Below are 7,664 nucleotides of genomic sequence, written 5' to 3'. Positions count from 1 at the left end.
AATGCCTGGATGTACAGTACATTTGCCTAGGGCGTCAGGGTTTCATGTTAGGAATGCTGATTGAATAATGCTCTGGATGTACAGTACATTTGCCTAGGGCGTCAGGGTTTCATGTTAGGAATGCTGATTGAATAATGCTCTGGATGTACAGTACATTTGCCTAGGGCATTAGGGTTTCATGTTAGGAATGCTGATTGAATAATGCTCTGGATGTACAGTACATTTGCCTAGGGCGTTAGGGTTTCATGTTAGGAATGCTGATTGAATAATGCTCTGGATGTACAGTACATTTGCCTAGGGCGTCAGGGTTTCATGTTAGGAATGCTGATTGAATAATGCCTGGATGTACAGTACATTTGCCTAGGGTCGGGTTTCAGGGTTTCATGTTAGGAATGCTGATTGAATAATGCTCTGGATGTACAGTACATTTGCCTAGGGCGTCAGGGTTTCATGTTAGGAATGCTGATTGAATAATGCTCTGGATGTACAGTACATTTGCCTAGGGCGTCAGGGTTTCATGTTAGGAATGCTGATTGAATAATGCTCTGGATGTACAGTACATTTGCCTAGGGCGTCAGGGTTTCATGTTAGGAATGCTGATTGAATAATGCTCTGGATGTACAGTACATTTGCCTAGGGCGTCAGGGTTTCATGTTAGGAATGCTGATTGAATAATGCTCTGGATGTACAGTACATTTGCCTAGGGCGTCAGGGTTTCATGTTAGGAATGCTGATTGAATAATGCTCTGGATGTACAGTACATTTGCCTAGGGCGTCAGGGTTTCATGTTAGGAATGCTGATTGAATAATGCTCTGGATGTACAGTACATTTGCCTAGGGCGTCAGGGTTTCATGTTAGGAATGCTGATTGAATAATGCTCTGGATGTACAGTACATTTTGCCTAGGGCGTCAGGGTTTCATGTTAGGAATGCTGATTGAATAATGCTCTGGATGTACAGTACATTTGCCTAGGGCGTCAGGGTTTCATGTTAGGAATGCTGATTGAATAATGCTCTGGATGTACAGTACATTTGCCTAGGGCGTCAGGGTTTCATGTTAGGAATGCTGATTGAATAATGCCCTGGATGTACAGTACATTTGCCTAGGGCGTCAGGGTTTCATGTTAGGAATGCTGATTGAATAATGCTCTGGATGTACAGTACATTTGCCTAGGGCGTTAGGGTTTCATGTTAGGAATGCTGATTGAATAATGCTCTGGATGTACAGTACATTTGCCTAGGGCGTCAGGGTTTCATGTTAGGAATGCTGATTGAATAATGCTCTGGATGTACAGTACATTTGCCTAGGGGTTTCATGTTAGGAATGCGTCATGGGTTTCATGTTAGGAATGCTGATTGAATAATGCTCTGGATGTACAGTACATTTGCCTAGGGCGTTAGGGTTTCATGTTAGGAATGCTGATTGAATAATGCTCTGGATGTACAGTACATTTGCCTAGGGCGTTAGGGTTTCATGTTAGGAATGCTGATTGAATAATGCTCTGGATGTACAGTACATTTGCCTAGGGCGTCAGGGTTTCATGTTAGGAATGCTGATTGAATAATGCTCTGGATGTACAGTACATTTGCCTAGGGCGTCAGGGTTTCATGTTAGGAATGCTGATTGAATAATGCTCTGGATGTACAGTACATTTGCCTAGGGCGTCAGGGTTTCATGTTAGGAATGCTGATTGAATAATGCTCTGGATGTACAGTACATTTGCCTAGGGCGTCAGGGTTTCATGTTAGGAATGCTGATTGAATAATGCTCTGGATGTACAGTACATTTGCCTAGGGTTTCATGGGTTTCATGTTAGGAATGCTGATTGAATAATGCTCTGGATGTACAGTACATTTGCCTAGGGCGTCAGGGTTTCATGTTAGGAATGCTGATTGAATAATGCCCTGGATGTACAGTACATTTGCCTAGGGCGTCAGGGTTTCATGTTAGGAATGCTGATTGAATAATGCTCTGGATGTACAGTACATTTGCCTAGGGCGTTAGGGTTTCATGTTAGGAATGCTGATTGAATAATGCTCTGGATGTACAGTACATTTGCCTAGGGCGTCAGGGTTTCATGTTAGGAATGCTGATTGAATAATGCTCTGGATGTACAGTACATTTGCCTAGGGCGTCAGGGTTTCATGTTAGGAATGCTGATTGAATAATGCTCTGGATGTACAGTACATTTGCCTAGGGCGTCAGGGTTTCATGTTAGGAATGCTGATTGAATAATGCTCTGGATGTACAGTACATTTGCCTAGGGCGTCAGGGTTTCATGTTAGGAATGCTGATTGAATAATGCTCTGGATGTACAGTACATTTGCCTAGGGCGTTAGGGTTTCATGTTAGGAATGCTGATTGAATAATGCTCTGGATGTACAGTACATTTGCCTAGGGAATGCGATTGAATAATGCTCTGGAGGGTTTCATGTTAGGAATGCTGATTGAATAATGCTCTGGATGTACAGTACATTTGCCTAGGGCGTCAGGGTTTCATGTTAGGAATGCTGATTGAATAATGCTCTGGATGTACAGTACATTTGCCTAGGGCGTCAGGGTTTCATGTTAGGAATGCTGATTGAATAATGCTCTGGATGTACAGTACATTTGCCTAGGGCGTTAGGGTTTCATGTTAGGAATGCTGATTGAATAATGCTCTGGATGTACAGTACATTTGCCTAGGGCATCAGGGTTTCATGTTAGGAATGCTGATTGAATAATGCTCTGGATGTACAGTACATTTGCCTAGGGCGTCAGGGTTTCATGTTAGGAATGCTGATTGAATAATGCTCTGGATGTACAGTACATTTGCCTAGGGCGTCAGGGTTTCATGTTAGGAATGCTGATTGAATAATGCTCTGGATGTACAGTACATTTGCCTAGGGCGTCATGTTAGGTTGATTGAATAATGCATGTTAGCCTAGAATGTTAGGAATGCTGATTGAATAATGCTCTGGATGTACAGTACATTTGCCTAGGGCGTTAGGGTTTCATGTTAGGAATGCTGATTGAATAATGCTCTGGATGTACAGTACATTTGCCTAGGGCGTCAGGGTTTCATGTTAGGAATGCTGATTGAATAATGCTCTGGATGTACAGTACATTTGCCTAGGGCGTCAGGGTTTCATGTTAGGAATGCTGATTGAATAATGCCCTGGATGTACAGTACATTTGCCTAGGGCGTCAGGGTTTCATGTTAGGAATGCTGATTGAATAATGCTCTGGATGTACAGTACATTTGCCTAGGGCGTCAGGGTTTCATGTTAGGAATGCTGATTGAATAATGCTCTGGATGTACAGTACATTTGCCTAGGGCGTCAGCATGTTAGGAATGCTATTGAATAATGCTCTGGATGTACAGTACATTTGGTTTTCATGTTAGGAATGCTGATTGAATAATGCTCTGGATGTAATGCAGTACATTTGCCTAGGGCGTCAGGGTTTCATGTTAGGAATGCTGATTGAATAATGCTCTGGATGTACAGTACATTTGCCTAGGGCGTCAGGGTTTCATGTTAGGAATGCTGATTGAATAATGCCCTGGATGTACAGTACATTTGCCTAGGGCGTCAGGGTTTCATGTTAGGAATGCTGATTGAATAATGCTCTGGATGTACAGTACATTTGCCTAGGGCGTCAGGGTTTCATGTTAGGAATGCTGATTGAATAATGCTCTGGATGTACAGTACATTTGCCTAGGGCGTCAGGGTTTCATGTTAGGAATGCTGATTGAATAATGCCCTGGATGTACAGTACATTTGCCTAGGGCGTCAGGGTTTCATGTTAGGAATGCTGATTGAATAATGCTCTGGATGTACAGTACATTTGCCTAGGGCGTTAGGGTTTCATGTTAGGAATGCTGATTGAATAATGCTCTGGATGTACAGTACATTTGCCTAGGGCGTCAGGGTTTCATGTTAGGAATGCTGATTGAATAATGCTCTGGATGTACAGTACATTTGCCTAGGGCGTCAGGGTTTCATGTTAGGAATGCTGATTGAATAATGCTCTGGATGTACAGTACATTTGCCTAGGGCGTTAGGGTTTCATGTTAGGAATGCTGATTGAATAATGCTCTGGATGTACAGTACATTTGCCTAGGGCGTCAGGGTTTCATGTTAGGAATGCTGATTGAATAATGCTCTGGATGTACAGTACATTTGCCTAGGGCGTCAGGGTTTCATGTTAGGAATGCTGATTGAATAATGCTCTGGATGTACAGTACATTTGCCTAGGGCGTCAGGGTTTCATGTTAGGAATGCTGATTGAATAATGCTCTGGATGTACAGTACATTTGCCTAGGGCGTTAGGGTTTCATGTTAGGAATGCTGATTGAATAATGCTCTGGATGTACAGTACATTTGCCTAGGGCGTCAGGGTTTCATGTTAGGAATGCTGATTGAATAATGCTCTGGATGTACAGTACATTTGCCTAGGGCGTTAGGGTTTCATGTTAGGAATGCTGATTGAATAATGCTCTGGATGTACAGTACATTTGCCTAGGGCGTTAGGGTTTCATGTTAGGAATGCTGATTGAATAATGCTCTGGATGTACAGTACATTTGCCTAGGGCGTCAGGGTTTCATGTTAGGAATGCTGATTGAATAATGCTCTGGATGTACAGTACATTTGCCTAGGGCGTCAGGGTTTCATGTTAGGAATGCTGATTGAATAATGCTCTGGATGTACAGTACATTTGCCTAGGGCGTCAGGGTTTCATGTTAGGAATGCTGATTGAATAATGCTCTGGATGTACAGTACATTTGCCTAGGGCGTTAGGGTTTCATGTTAGGAATGCTGATTGAATAATGCTCTGGATGTACAGTACATTTGCCTAGGGCGTCAGGGTTTCATGTTAGGAATGCTGATTGAATAATGCCCTGGATGTACAGTACATTTGCCTAGGGCGTCAGGGTTTCATGTTAGGAATGCTGATTGAATAATGCTCTGGATGTACAGTACATTTGCCTAGGGCGTCAGGGTTTCATGTTAGGAATGCTGATTGAATAATGCTCTGGATGTACAGTACATTTGCCTAGGGCGTCAGGGTTTCATGTTAGGAATGCTGATTGAATAATGCTCTGGATGTACAGTACATTTGCCTAGGGCGTCAGGGTTTCATGTTAGGAATGCTGATTGAATAATGCTCTGGATGTACAGTACATTTGCCTAGGGCGTCAGGGTTTCATGTTAGGAATGCTGATTGAATAATGCCCTGGATGTACAGTACATTTGCCTAGGCGTTAGGGTTTCATGTTAGGAATGCTGATTGAATAATGCTCTGGATGTACAGTACATTTGCCTAGGGCGTCAGGGTTTCATGTTAGGAATGCTGATTGAATAATGCTCTGGATGTACAGTACATTTGCCTAGGGCGTCAGGGTTTCATGTTAGGAATGCTGATTGAATAATGCTCTGGATGTACAGTACATTTGCCTAGGGCGTCAGGGTTTCATGTTAGGAATGCTGATTGAATAATGCTCTGGATGTACAGTACATTTGCCTAGGGCACAGGAATGCTCAGGGTTTCATGTTAGGAATGCTGATTGAATAATGCTCTGGATGTACAGTACATTTGCCTAGGGCGTTTTTGGGTTTCATGTTAGGAATGCTGATTGAATAATGCTCTGGATGTACAGTACATTTGCCTAGGGCGTCAGGGTTTCATGTTAGGAATGCTGATTGAATAATGCTCTGGATGTACAGTACATTTGCCTAGGGCGTTAGGGTTTCATGTTAGGAATGCTGATTGAATAATGCTCTGGATGTACAGTACATTTGCCTAGGGCGTCAGGGTTTCATGTTAGGAATGCTGATTGAATAATGCTCTGGATGTACAGGACATTTGCCTAGGGCGTTAGGGTTTCATGTTAGGAATGCTGATTGAATAATGCTCTGGATGTACAGTACATTTGCCTAGGGCGTCAGGGTTTCATGTTAGGAATGCTGATTGAATAATGCTCTGGATGTACAGTACATTTGCCTAGGGCGTCAGGGTTTCATGTTAGGAATGCTGATTGAATAATGCTCTGGACAGGAAGCTATACCTAGGGGTATGCGTTAGGGTTTCATGTTAGAATGCTGATTGATTTGAACCACTGCCTAGGAAGCGTTAGGGTTTCATGTTAGGAATGCTGATTGAATAATGCTCTGGATGTACAGTACATTTGCCTAGGGCGTTAGGGTTTCATGTTAGGAATGCTGATTGAATAATGCCTGGATGTACAGTACATTTGCCTTTCAGGGCGTTAGGGTTTCATGTTAGGAATGCTGATTGAATAATGCTCTGGATGTACAGTACATTTGCCTAGGGCGTCAGGGTTTCATGTTAGGAATGCTGATTGAATAATGCTCTGGATGTACATCATACATTTGCCTAGGGCGTCAGGGTTTCATGTTAGGAATGCTGATTGAATAATGCTCTGGATGTACAGTACATTTGCCTAGGGCATCAGGGTTTCATGTTAGGAATGCTGATTGAATAATGCTCTGGATGTACAGGACATTTGCCTAATCCCAGGGCGTCAGGGTTTCATGTTAGGAATGCTGATTGAATAATGTATGTACAGTACATTTGCCTAGGGCGTCAGGGTTTCATGTTAGGAATGCTGATTGAATAATGCTCTGGATGTACAGTACATTTTGCCTAGGGCGTCAGGGTTTCATGTTAGGAATGCTGATTGAATAATGCTCTGGATGTACAGTACATTTGCCTAGGGCGTTAGGGTTTCATGTTAGGAATGCTGATTGAATAATGCTCTGGATGTACAGTACATTTGCCTAGGGCGTTAGGGTTTCATGTTAGGAATGCTGATTGAATAATGCTCTGGATGTACAGTACATTTGCCTAGGGCGTCAGGGTTTCATGTTAGGAATGCTGATTGAATAATGCCCTGGATGTACAGTACATTTGCCTAGGGCGCTCAGGGTTTCATGTTAGGAATGCTGATTGAATAATGCTCTGGATGTACAGTACATTTGCCTAGGGCGTTAGGGTTTCATGTTAGGAATGCTGATTGAATAATGCTCTGGATGTACAGTACATTTGCCTAGGGCGTCAGGGTTTCATGTTAGGAATGCTGATTGAATAATGCTCTGGATGTACAGTACATTTGCCTAGGGCGTTAGGGTTTCATGTTAGGAATGCTGATTGAATAATGCTCTGGATGTACAGTACATTTGCCTAGGGCGTCAGGGTTTCATGTTAGGAATGCTGATTGAATAATGCTCTGGATGTACAGTACATTTGCCTAGGGCGTCAGGGTTTCATGTTAGGAATGCTGATTGAATAATGCTCTGGATGTACAGTACATTTGCCTAGGGCGTCGAGGTTTCATGTTAGGAATGCTGATTGAAATAATGCTCTGGATGTACAGTACATTTGCCTAGGGCGTTAGGGTTTCATGTTAGGAATGCTGATTGAATAATGCTCTGGATGTACAGTACATTTGCCTAGAAGCGTTAGGGATTCATGTTAGGAATGCTGATTGAATAATGCTCTGGATGTACAGTACATTTGCCTAGGGCGTCAGGGATTCATGTTAGGAGTACTGATTGAAGTAATGCTCTGGATGTACAGTATTACATTTGCCTAGGGGCGTTAGGGTTTCATGTTAGGAATGCTGATTGAATAATGCTCTGGATGTACAGTACATTTGCC

This window comes from Oncorhynchus tshawytscha, linkage group LG08 (genome assembly GCF_018296145.1).
Source record: "Oncorhynchus tshawytscha isolate Ot180627B linkage group LG08, Otsh_v2.0, whole genome shotgun sequence".
NCBI classification, from domain to species: Eukaryota; Metazoa; Chordata; class Actinopteri; order Salmoniformes; family Salmonidae; genus Oncorhynchus; species Oncorhynchus tshawytscha.
The sequence above is the reverse complement of the archived record's forward strand: the minus strand, read 5'-3'. Positions refer to the sequence as shown.